This window comes from Balaenoptera physalus (genome assembly GCF_965194825.1).
Source record: "Balaenoptera physalus genome assembly, chromosome: 6".
Taxonomy (NCBI): domain Eukaryota; kingdom Metazoa; phylum Chordata; class Mammalia; order Artiodactyla; family Balaenopteridae; genus Balaenoptera; species Balaenoptera physalus.
Genome location: NC_138885.1, coordinates 132,159,714 through 132,172,954, shown reverse-complemented (window position 1 = coordinate 132,172,954; position 13,241 = coordinate 132,159,714). Strand labels below are relative to the sequence as shown.

General features: G+C 41.6%; 1 protein-coding gene across 6 annotated transcripts in view; it reads right to left on the bottom strand.

Moving 5' to 3' along the window:
* DGKD (diacylglycerol kinase delta) overlaps positions 1-13,241 on the bottom strand; it is a 110,712-nt gene that overhangs the window by 52,922 nt on the left and 44,549 nt on the right. The window contains exon 1 of one of the 6 annotated variants that reach the window (XM_082466278.1): positions 8,439-8,884. The exons of the other annotated variants lie outside the window; for them this stretch is intronic. The gene's annotated coding sequence lies outside the window, so the exon portion shown is untranslated. Of the gene's footprint in view, positions 1-8,438; positions 8,885-13,241 lie in introns of those variants that run through there. 6 annotated transcript variants of the gene reach the window in all.

Genomic DNA, 13,241 nt, shown 5'->3' with positions numbered 1-13,241 from the left:
ATGTAGGATGAAAAACTTTACAAAGTGAAAACTACCACAACAATATATACTTCCGCAAATCTCCCCTAACACCCCCTCCCCCATTTTATGTGGACTATTTCAATGTAGTTTACCCAGTGGGTTCAGGATTCCCAGGTTCTCTGACCTTACTGTGACTCAGTCTGGGAGATAAAAGGTCTGGGAAAATGACCACATCTCACGCTGCGGTCACACTGTTGCGTGCGTGAGGATGCTCTCAAGTTTTGCTCCCAGCAAAGGACTAGGCCAGCAGAAGAAGAAACCGAGGTGTGGGTCCTTCCAGCCCCTCCCCAGTCCCCTTGGGTGGGGACCCTGGCAGTGAGATGGCCTCACCACCACCACCCCCAGGCAATGAAAGGGGTGGTAACTCCTCTCGGAACTGATTCTAAGGAAAATGTCTTCAGACGTGTTACCACTGCATTAAAAAAATAAACACCACAACGTGAAGGTTTCCAATTTGATGGTGTGAAGCAAAGCTGGAGGAGGAGACGAGGTGAGGACGGCTGGACCTGAGCTGCTTCGCGCACAGCTCACAGTCATCGCGTGGTCCTACTTGGGTTCAGCCGGAAGGTGAGGTCACAGACTTGCACAAGTGCCCGTGACTGGACAACCATCTGTTCTAACCCCATGTCACACACTAGGGGATGGATGCCCAGAGAGGGAAGGTAGCTCTCCAAGGCCACACAGCTTGTAGGAAGCAGAGCCAGGACCAGAAGAAGATGGCCAACACGTGTCCAGGGCACATCGTGGCCTGTGGAGCTCCCTCCTGGAGGGATGAAGTGCCCACCGACCTTGGGGCTTAGGGGAGCCGTGCAGGCTGGCACGTGGACGCGGCACTCTAACTAACACGGCAGGCTGTGTCCTTCAAATCTAGACCCAGGATGGAGACAGGACCCTGAGAAGCACAGCCCTTGTTCTCAGCTCCCAGCTCTGCCAAGGGAGCCCTGGTTCCCACACCCAACTTCCGCAGCTGCACTGTAGGTGCACAAAGACCCAGACCCTACGATGCAAAGGGGGGAGTGAGCACTAGACCCCCTTCTAGATGCCAAGGACCCGAATGGAATATATAGCCACAGCGCTCATGTCCTCTCAGAGATGCCCAGTCCAGATCACCTGCTCTCTCTCACTCCCTGACGAATGTACTCAGTCCAGGGGCTGTCACTAGTAAGCAGTCCAGGAAAGGGCATCTCAGACCCATCCCAGTCGGGCAGGTAGGTCACAGGCAAGGTGACTTTCAGGATAATCCCCCCTCACCTATAACCACTCCCCCTCAACTTTAGACAGTTTACCCCTTTCCTCTGACCAAGCTTCCTATATTCCTCTGGTATTTTAAGTATATTTCAAAAATGAAAAGAAGTAATTCCAACCACAGGATTTAACATTTAAACAAACAAACAAACAAACCAAGACAGAAAAAGGTTGAAGATATTTCTTCCCTCGGCAAGCCCTGACTCAGAGGGTCTGTCCAGCAGAGCTGTGGACACGTCCCCATGTATCTGGACAGCTGCAGTGGAAGGGCAAGGCATGCGGTCAGCCGAGGCCAGCTGGCCTGACTCAGGAGCCACCTCCCCTTGTCATGACACAGCTATGACACAGTCCCATGTGGATGGAGGAGAGAGAAGTTTCACAGAGATGCCGAGGGATGGAGACACAGCAACAACAAACCAATCAACCCAACAAATATTTCTAGAACGCCTACTTTGTGCCAGCATGTCTCAGGGTGCTAGAATAGAGAGAGAGTCAGCAAGCCCAGGACATCCCTTCTCTAGAGAAGTTTACACCTCTCCCTCCAACACAGAGAAACTGGAGGGGAAAAGGAGTACGTAAAATGCCAATGTAGACAAGAAACAAAAAACCTGAGGAGCCTATATCCATTTAAAAATTTAACTTATTATCAAAAATTTCAAAAGGTATTATCGAAAACCATCCCAAATAGAAAGATCCACACCTAGTTTCACTGGTAAGTTTAGCAAAAATTTAAGAAAGAAGTAACACCAAACTGTATCAGAAAATAGAGGGAGGAACGATGATCCTCCTTGTTTTATAATGCTAGCTTACATGTTTTATAAAGCCAGCTTACTCTAAGTGCCAAAACCTGACAAAAACAAAAAGATTACAGATCAGTATCTCTCATGGATAGAGATGCAAAAACCCCTAACAAAATAACAGCGAACTGAATCCAATAATAAGTAAAAGGATAACACATCATGAGGAAATAGGGTTTATCCCAGGAATGCGAGGTTGGTTTAACATTGGAAAATCAGTCAATTTCATTTCTCCTTTTAACAAAATAAAGGAGAAAATCCATATGATCACTTCAACAGATACCAAAAAAGCATTTGACGAAATTCAACACCCATTCATAATAAATATTCTCAACAAACAGGAAAATCCTCAAACTGATAAAGACTACGTACAAAAAGCCTACAGCTAACATCATACTTAACAGTGAAGAGCTTAACTGTTTCCTGTTAAGACTCAAAGAAATGAAAGGATTTCTGCTTTCACTCCTTCTACTCAACATTGCACTGGCAGTCCAAGCTTTTGCAATGAGACAAGAAAAAGAAACGTAAGGCATTTGGGTCAGAAAGACATAAAGTTGTCCCTACTTTGCAGATGATATGACTGTTTACATAGAAATTTCTGGGTAATCTACAACAACTACTAGAACTATCAAGTTATCTTCCAAGACCACAAAAGCCATTGTTTGCAGCAAACAATTGGAAAATATTTCTATTTCATTTATTTAATAGGCACAAAAAACAAAATACACAGAAATTAATCTAAGAAAAGACATTAAAGATATCTGAAAACTACAAAACTACTACTGAAAACTACAAAACTTTGCTGGGAGAAATTAAAGAAGACCTAAATAAATACAGAGATATATCATGTTCATGGGAAAACCCAATGTTATTAACACATCAATTCTCTCCAAACTGATTTATAGAATTCAATGCAACCTCAGTCAAGATTCCAGCAGGCTCTTTTTAAATAGAAAGTGACCAGTTAATTTTTATTTACATAAAAATGCAAAAGGGTTTTGAATAACCAAAGCAATTTTAAGAAAGAAAAACAGAGTTAAGAGGGCTTGCCCTGTCTGATTTCAACACTTACTGTAAAGTAACAGTAATCAAGAAAGTGTGGAGTTAGGATAGGGGCAGACATAGATTAATGGAACAGAATAGAAAGCCTGGAGATAGATTTACAAATATATGGTCAACTGACTTGTGACAAAGGTGTCAAAGTAATTCAATGTGGAAAGGAAAGTCTCTTCAACAAATGCTGCTGAAACAACTGAACATCCATATGGGAAAAAAAAAAAAATGAACATCAACTCTTACCTCATATTATACATAAAATTTAACCATAATCCTAACTGTAAAACCTAAAACTGAAAAACTTCTAGAAGAAAAATCTTTGCAATGCTGAGGTAGAAAGGGTTTCTTGGATAGAACACAAGCATGAACCATAAAGAAAAAAAATTGATAAACTCAATTTCACCAAAGACTCCATTCTTCTACAAATGCCATTAAGAAAAAGGCAAGCCAGACCAGGAAAAACATTCACAACACATACATCACAGACCAATATCCAGAATATATAAAGAGCTCTTACAACTCAATAATAAGACAAACAAGTCAATACAAAAATGGACAGATGATTCTACCATATGCTTCACAGAAGAAGACATACAAATAGTCTATAAGTACATGAAAAGATACTGACATCATTTGTCATCGGGGAATGGAAATTAAAACCACAATGAGACACTACTATATACCTATTAGGACATGTAAAATAAAAAGATAAAATAGAAAGACTGACCACACCAAGTGCTGGTGAGGATGTGGAAAACTGGAACGCTCATGCACTATTGGTGAGAATGTAACTTCCAAGCACACTGAAAACAGCTGAGCAGTTTCTTGAAAAGTTAAACATAACACCTACTATATGACCCAGCAATTCTGCTACTAAGTTTTTACCCAAGGGAAATGAAAACATATGTCCACACAAAGACTTGTATATGAATGTTCATGGCAGCTCTGTCTGCATTAGCTCCAAACTGGGAACTGCTTGAATGGCCACCACAGGTAAATGGATCAACAAATTGGGGGAAAAAAACAATTTGCTGATACACCCAAAATGGAAAACTTCAAAATCATTATGCTAAGCCAAAGAAGCCAGACATTAAAAAAAAAAAAAAAAAAAAAAGGACACACTACCATTATTCAATTTATATAGAATTCTAAAAAATGCAAATGAATCTACAAAGACAGAAAAGAGATTCTTGTTTGCCTGAGGAGGGATATGAAGAGAGAATGGATTACAAGGAAATTTTCAGGGGGATGGAAATGTTTGTTATCCTGACTGTGGTGACAGTTTCAACAGGTGTGTGTGTGTGCACGTGCGTGTGTGTGTGTGTGAGAGAGAAACTCATAAAACTGTAACAGTGCAGTTCATTGTACAGCAATTAGGCCTCAATTAAGCTATAAAAATATTTTTAATGTTAATATATCTTAGTGCACTAGAATATTCTTTAAATTACAGGGTTGAACCTTTCTCTAAATGACTAGATGACCATAGAGTTTATCATCCAAGCCAGGAAATTTCTGCAAGTGGGTGCTAAAAATAATTGACAAGTGTTAACTCATCTACAACAGGGTGTGTAAACTGGCAGTGCCCGGGAAGGCCAGCACTTACAGCTTTGGGAACAACAAATACCTAATCTATTCCTTGGTGTGATTAGATATCTCTTGCATACAGCAAACCATAAAGTTCATTCCTCAGAAGACAGAGAGCCAAGCTGGCAACAGTCTCAAGGGTCAGCTATCCCGGACCCTTATTTCCCAGGTCAAGGAAGCAGCCCTGGTTTTCAGTGTCAGGGACAGGACAGATGCCAAGGCTCCTGCCTCAAGGTCAGTGTCCCTTCAGCCCCTCCAAGGATAAGGGGGGAGCCACCCCCACTCCTAACTATTTTCCAAATGTCTAATTACTCTGATTCACCATCATTAGACCTTTGCAGACTGAGAACAATTAGGAAACAGAGAAGACAGTGCCCTGACACTAACCAGCTTTTCTGGATGGAGGTGAGCCTGGGTGCACCCAGAGCGGCTGGGCACAGGGGAGCTCCCGGCCTTACCTGAGCACCTCTGCACCTGGCTGAGTCTTGAGGTTTAGCTAAACATCCTGTAAGAACTAGTACAACAGCTCGGGATCACATGTTTCTTTTTGAGTCTACATTTCAAACCAAGTGCTTCAGCTGTGGAGGAGGAGGGATTATTGAGTCAAAAAACAGCACAGTCTCCCCACCAGCAAGCAGGGAATTATCTTAATTTGATAACAAGCTGTTTCAAGAAAATAAAAAGATCCCACCACTCTATGCACTCTGAAATACCAGATTATTCTGGAACAGAAAAGCAGGATTTTTTTTAAAACATAATACCCTACAGAGTGACACCATTTTCCTAACTTTCACGGAAAAAACCAGACAGAGAGGACACGGCTCAATCATATCCCTGGACATTTACCAAGTATTTATGAAACCTGGACATTCATCTGGACATTTACCAAGTATTTATGAAACCTGGACATTCATCTGGACATTTACCAAGTATTTATGAAACCTGGACATTCATCTGGACATTTACCAAGTATTTATGAAACCTGGACATTCAACTGGACATTTACCAAGTATTTATGAAACCTGGACATTCATCTGGACATTTACCAAGTATTTATGAAACCTGGACATTCATCTGGACATTTACCAAGTATTTATGAAACCTGGACATTCATCTGGACATTTACCAAGTATTTATGAAACCTGGACATTCATCTGGACATTTACCAAGTATTTATGAAACCTGGACATTCATCTGGACATTTACCAAGTATTTATGAAACCTGGACATTCACCTGGACATTTACCAAGTATTTATGAAACCTGGACATTCACCTGGACATTTACCAAGTATTTATGAAACCTGGACATTCACCTGGACATTTACCAAGTATTTATGAAACCTGGACATTCACCTGGACATTTACCAAGTATTTATGAAACCTGGACATTCACCTGGACATTTACCAAGTATTTATGAAACCTGGACATTCACCTGGACATTTACCAAGTATTTATGAAACCTGGACATTCACCTGGACATTTACCAAGTATTTATGAAACCTGGACATTCACCTGGACATTTACCAAGTATTTATGAAACCTGGACATTCACCTGGACATTTACCAAGTATTTATGAAACCTGGACATTCACCTGGACATTTACCAAGTATTTATGAAACCTGGACATTCACCTGGACATTTACCAAGTATTTATGAAACCTGGACATTTACCTGGACATTTACCAAGTATTTATGAAACCTGGACATTCACCTGGACATTTACCAAGTATTTATGAAACCTGGACATTCACCTGGACATTTACCAAGTATTTATGAAACCTGGACATTCACCTGGACATTTACCAAGTATTTATGAAACCTGGACATTCATCTGGACATTTACCAAGTATTTATGAAACCTGGACATTCATCTGGACATTTACCAAGTATTTATGAAACCTGGACATTCATCTGGACATTTACCAAGTATTTATGAAACCTGGACATTCATCTGGACATTTACCAAGTATTTATGAAACCTGGACATTCATCTGGACATTTTCCAAGTATTTATGAAACCTGGACATTCATCTGGACATTTTCCAAGTATTTATGAAACCTGGACATTCATCTGGACATTTACCAAGTATTTATGAAACCTGGACATTCATCTGGACATTTACCAAGTATTTATGAAACCTGGACATTCATCTGGACATTTACCAAGTATTTATGAAACCTGGACATTCATCTGGACATTTACCAAGTATTTATGAAACCTGGACATTCATCTGGACATTTACCAAGTATTTATGAAACCTGGACATTCATCTGGACATTTACCAAGTATTTATGAAACCTGGACATTCATCTGGACATTTACCAAGTATTTATGAAACCTGGACATTCATCTGGACATTTACCAAGTATTTATGAAACCTGGACATTCATCTGGACATTTACCAAGTATTTATGAAACCTGGACATTCATCTGGACATTTACCAAGTATTTATGAAACCTGGACATTCATCTGGACATTTACCAAGTATTTATGAAACCTGGACATTCATCTGGACATTTACCAAGTATTTATGAAACCTGGACATTCATCTGGACATTTACCAAGTATTTATGAAACCTGGACATTCATCTGGACATTTACCAAGTATTTATGAAACCTGGACATTCATCTGGACATTTACCAAGTATTTATGAAACCTGGACATTCATCTGGACATTTACCAAGTATTTATGAAACCTGGACATTCATCTGGACATTTACCAAGTATTTATGAAACCTGGACATTCATCTGGACATTTACCAAGTATTTATGAAACCTGGACATTCATCTGGACATTTACCAAGTATTTATGAAACCTGGACATTCATCTGGACATTTACCAAGTATTTATGAAACCTGGACATTCATCTGGACATTTACCAAGTATTTATGAAACCTGGACATTCATCTGGACATTTACCAAGTATTTATGAAACCTGGACATTCATCTGGACATTTACCAAGTATTTATGAAACCTGGACATTCATCTGGACATTTACCAAGTATTTATGAAACCTGGACATTCATCTGGACATTTACCAAGTATTTATGAAACCTGGACATTCATCTGGACATTTACCAAGTATTTATGAAACCTGGACATTCATCTGGACATTTACCAAGTATTTATGAAACCTGGACATTCATCTGGACATTTACCAAGTATTTATGAAACCTGGACATTCATCTGGACATTTACCAAGTATTTATGAAACCTGGACATTCATCTGGACATTTACCAAGTATTTATGAAACCTGGACATTTATCTGAACATTTACCAAGTATTTATGAAACCTGGACATTTATCTGAACATTTACCAAAGAACACTGGGTAAAGAATGGCTAAAATTATTCATTTCCTGGACACCCCAAGAAAAACTGAATCAAATCTATGTATCTTCTCCACTGTTTCTTCTCTCAAAGAACTTTACAAAACTACTACAGTCAAACTACAGTCTCTCAACTGTCCTTTTTTGTTTGTTTCCTCTATCACTTGTAAATAAAGACAATCAGAAGTGTTAACAATTAACACACACATATAGACACATGCATACACACCACACAACACATACACACACACCCCCAATCGTATTGTGAAAATGGCTTCGATTTCATAAACGCAACCCCCTACTCAAAAATAACACACAGCCCTGACAAGTAACAGCGTCCTCCCACACCCCAATTCTAAATATACTTAACAGACACCACAACTAGTTCCACCGCTCACCAGCCAGGCTGCCAGAAGACAGTGTTCTCTCTCTCTGCCTGCTTGGAACGACTGTAAGAACCAAACGCTAAGCCCTCACGTGGAGCACGCGGCTCTTTGGACCATCTGTGTCACAGAGCAGGTGCTGCCTTCAGCAAAACCCCACACTTAGCAAACACACAGCCACCAATCTGGCTCAAAGCCTGCTTCTTCCCGCTTCTTGAAACTGAGAACACAGAGTGGATTATAAAGCATGGAATTCACTGGATTAACTTCCTCCTGCAGCTGCTCTCCCAGTCCTACTCCACTGTCCAAGGCGTGTTTTAACAATCAGAGCATTTAATTCACTAAGCACCTACTACGTGCCAGGTGCTTGCCCCACCCCTCCCCACGTGCGAGATAGTACTGCCCCGACTTTTCCAATAGGAGAATGAAGCTACAGGTATAAGAAGCTGAGATCCCACAGCGGACGGACGGCTGACACAGCCAGGATGTGAGGTCAGGCTCTCCTGGAGCTCTGCACTTGGGGAGGGACCAGGCTGTGCGCTCAGGCGGCAGGAGCCGCTGTCCTAACATGGGGCTTCCCGTCTGGCACAGCTTCTATACGAGGACTTAATGGGACAGCCTCAACCCACAAGTACAACCCTTCCCATCCCAGATCCAGGCCGGCAGTCACAGAAATTGGGAAGAGTTTTTTCCATGCAAGGAAATTTGCCAATTATATATATAGCTTTTCCTCTCTTTGAGCCAAAATGACTGGTGTAGGGGTTTTGCCCAGGAAATATCTGAGCTCCAAACAAGCTGAAAAGGAAAACTGATGTTGAAATCTGGATAAAGGTCATGGTTGCTCACCAAAGGAGTGGCGCCTGACCACCCCACAGGCTGACATCTGCTGGAAACAGCTGAGAAACTCAGGTCCCTGGTTTCACCTCATGCAGGCCTACAAAGGGACTCTCATTCATTCAACAAACTTGAATGACAAATAGATAAGATTTAAAACAACTAAAAATACTACATAAATCCATCATATATTGTAGCTTCTTTTTTATTTAGAGTTATCAGGCTATAACTAATAGAAACAGGAAAAATAAAATATAAGGGAAAACCAAATGTGATTTAAAATAAGCAAATTAAACAAAGATACCTTACATTTTTAATTACATTTACGTTTCCTTTATATTTTATTTTTCCTGTTTTTATTAGTTATTTGCCTGATAACTCTTAAGGATAATAATTCTTTCCTGGTACCTACTCTTCAGTTGCAGATGCTATTTTTAACACTGCCAAGAAAATTAATCTCATCTGAAATCCTTTGGAATTTCTACAAATCAAAATAACTGCTAAGTGTTAGCAAGTTGACCCCTATTACTTTCCTACTAGTAGTGATAACTGGTAGTGGAGATAAAAACTAGGAAACGTTCAGAGGACACTTTTTTGCCAACCCAGTGACCAATGAGATGGAGTCTAGTATTATCCCCATTTCACAGATGAGAAAACTGAGTCTTAGACGAAGTATCTTCCCCTAAGTCATACAGCTAAAAAAAGAAGACCACCTTTATAATATACCTCACGAAACTTCTGGATACCATAAAACATTTCAACAATAGTACTGGGAGGAAAGGAAGTAATAAATACAGACATGAAAAATCACTCCTCTCTACGTATGGCATGGTTATTCTGACATGGTCATTTCAGGGCAACCATCAGGATGATGCTATGAGCAAAGCCTGCTAGATCCCTATGCCGATGGCCATACGCTGTAGTCATTTGACTAACAGAAGTGCTAAGTCATATTTTTGGGAAATCACACAAAATTCCAATATGGAATTTTGCAGAAAAGCAGCCCTCTAAACATGTATATCCTAAATGTAATTCTCATTCAATTTCTACTGAAATTATACTGAAACTTGGAATGTCTTTTTTGTGCCATGGACCCCTTTTGGCAGTCTGGTGAAGCCTATGGACCCTCTCAGAATGTCTCTAAATGCAGAAAATGAAATACCATTGCAATGAAAATCAGTTTTAATAAAATATAGTCAAACCCACCGACCCCTTGTGGGGAAGAAGGTCCATGAACCTAGGTAAAAAAACCTCTGCCAGGCAACAACACCCTTTCTTTTCTCCTCCCTCTCCCCCATCTCCCAAAAGGAGATCAGGGGGTGAATGGCACTCTAGCAGTCATCTTGGACCAGGAGAATCAAATTCTCGAGGGACCCAGATGACCCTGTAGAACTGCCATACTGATCAAGGACTGCCTACTTCTGTATAGAAAAATAAAACTTTACATGTTCACACCATTTTTATTTTGACAACTATTTTTTACAAGCAGATGTAGTGGGTTGAAAGATGGCCTCCAAAAAAATATGCCCGTGTTCTAATCCCCAGAACCTGTGAATATGAGCTTATTTGGAAAAAGTCTTTGTAAACATAATTAAGGATCTTAGGATGCAATCATCCTGGATTATCTGGGTGGCCCTAAATCCAATGACAAGTGTCCTTATAAGAGACAGAAGAAAGGACACAGGGGAAGGAGGAGAAAGTCCTGCGAAGATGGAGGCAGAGATGGGGGTGATGCAGCCACAAGCCAAGGAATGCCTGGAGCCACCAGAAGCTGGAAGAGGCATGGAATGGAATCTCCCCTAAGACCTCGGTTGGGAGCACAGGCCTGCCAACACCTTGATTTCAGACTTCTGGCCTCCAGAAATGTGAGAGAGTACATTTCTGTTGTTCTAAGCCATATGGTAATTTGTCATGGCAGCCCCAGGAAACTAATTTAGCAGCCAAACCTATTTCTAATATACACACCTTTATGATCTTCTAAACATTAAATACTAAAAATTAAATGTAAACTCCCTTTTAGGTATGCAATGCTGTATATGGCATTATGCAGAAACAGCTCTCTAAACACGTATATCCTAAATTTAATTCTCATTCAGTGTATACTGAAAACTCTATTTTCAATCCCCATTATTTGGCTAATCCATTTTCCTGAAATTTAAGAATAAACCGAGGGCCCATCCTTGCCTTCATTCTATTCTTATATCACGCCACTAAGCGTTCGCTTCTTGCTTTCTGCCCTCTGCCCAAGCTCCTTCCGCCCCCTCCCGACCACCCCCCACCCCTCACGCCTGCGTGTTCTTGACTTCTCCACTGCCCTTCTCCAGGCTGCGCTGCCTGCAGAGCAGACGTTCCCAACTTTCTGCTCACGTTTCTTCCTCCACCAGCTCGGTCACTGACACCAGGGTCCCTTGAGCTGTCTGTCCACTTCCTCATCATGAAACCCAGCCCAGCCTCCTCCTTTCCTTTACTACAGGTACATGACACACTCACCAGAGATTCTGGGGGTATAGGATACGTTAAAGTTCCAGTTGTGACCCATGTAAAATAATGTGAAGTAAGCAGAAGCTGAAATACAGAAGTCCTCACGCTCAGAAATGAAGCTGTAAACCAGAAGCAAACCAGAATCACGCAGAGCGGAAGGAAGTTTTATCTTCTCAACCTCAAGTCAGGCGACAGAGGTGAGAAAGGCCCCACGACCGAGCAAAGGCCGCCCTCAGGAAAACCTGCACCCTCTCCTGCGCAAAGGAACCCAGCACAGGAGCTACTCTGCAGGGAGAGACCACACTCATTTTCCCAAATGTCCCTCCTGTGATCTAAGACGCTTGTGCTAGCATGATCTGCAACAGGAAAAACTGAAAACATTCTAAGTCCCTAATACTGCAGGAGTAAATGAAGTTTAACTGATCAGCTATGACTCATCTACATGATGAAATACCCACAACTAGAGAGGTGGTCATTATAGAGGCTCACAATGTGGGAACAGTTATACGATGAATAAATGAAGCCAAAATATAAAACTATACATATGTTGATGTACATAAAACATATGCAAAACTTAATGTTTGCCTATGAAAAAGTCTTAAGGGAACATGAAAAAAGAAAACAGCTGCTGAGCTACTGCAGGATCTTTGTTTTTTCCACTTTAAATTTCCTTTAAAATCATTATCACGATTCAAACACTTTAAGAACTACGTTAATAAGCTGTCTGCACACTGTTGGTCTGCTGGTCTGTCAGTGAATGGGAGCTCCTGGGTGCTACTCCTGGAACGCATCTGACCTGCGGGCTCGCCCATGCCGTCTCTGCAAGAGGCCCAGCCCCCAGGTCACGCTCACACATCCCCTTCTCAGCAGAAGCTTCCACTCCCCAGGCGGACTGAGACACTTCTTTCTCCTCTCTCTCACTGCCTTTTGCACCTTCCTCTGCATTACACCTGTCACAGGGTCCAATCATGATTTCTGTTCACGTCTAACAGCCCGTAAGAAGTCTCTAGGCATAGGGAACGCATCTTCCACCTCCATCCACCCCCGGACACCTACCGGAGTTTGCCACGGCAGGGACTTCTTCCCCTTTGAAAGAAGGGAAGACGAGTCTTTCTAAAACATGCATCTTTTCCAACTGATCTCTATATGATTTCAGAAATAAGGTTGCCAGGGTAAAGTCTTACTTGTCAAATTACTCCTATATTCTCCAGCGGTAAGCAAGAAGTTTTCAAGCTGTCAAACCTGGAAATGCACACAGAGCAAAGGAGCCAGCCCCTCCCGAAGCTACTCACCAGAATCCAGAAGCACACAGCTCCAGGGAGCTCCTAGGTCCCGCTCACTCCCAGTAACAAAAAGGGGCCCGGCCCACAGGACCATCTGCAATAATGAACGTCTGTTCCACTGGGCTTCACAAAGGAGCAGCAATTCTCTGAACAGAAAGTGGCAACAGAACCGACTTCCTGGCTCCCGCTCCCTCGCACAGCTGGCATGTGCCTTGCACTG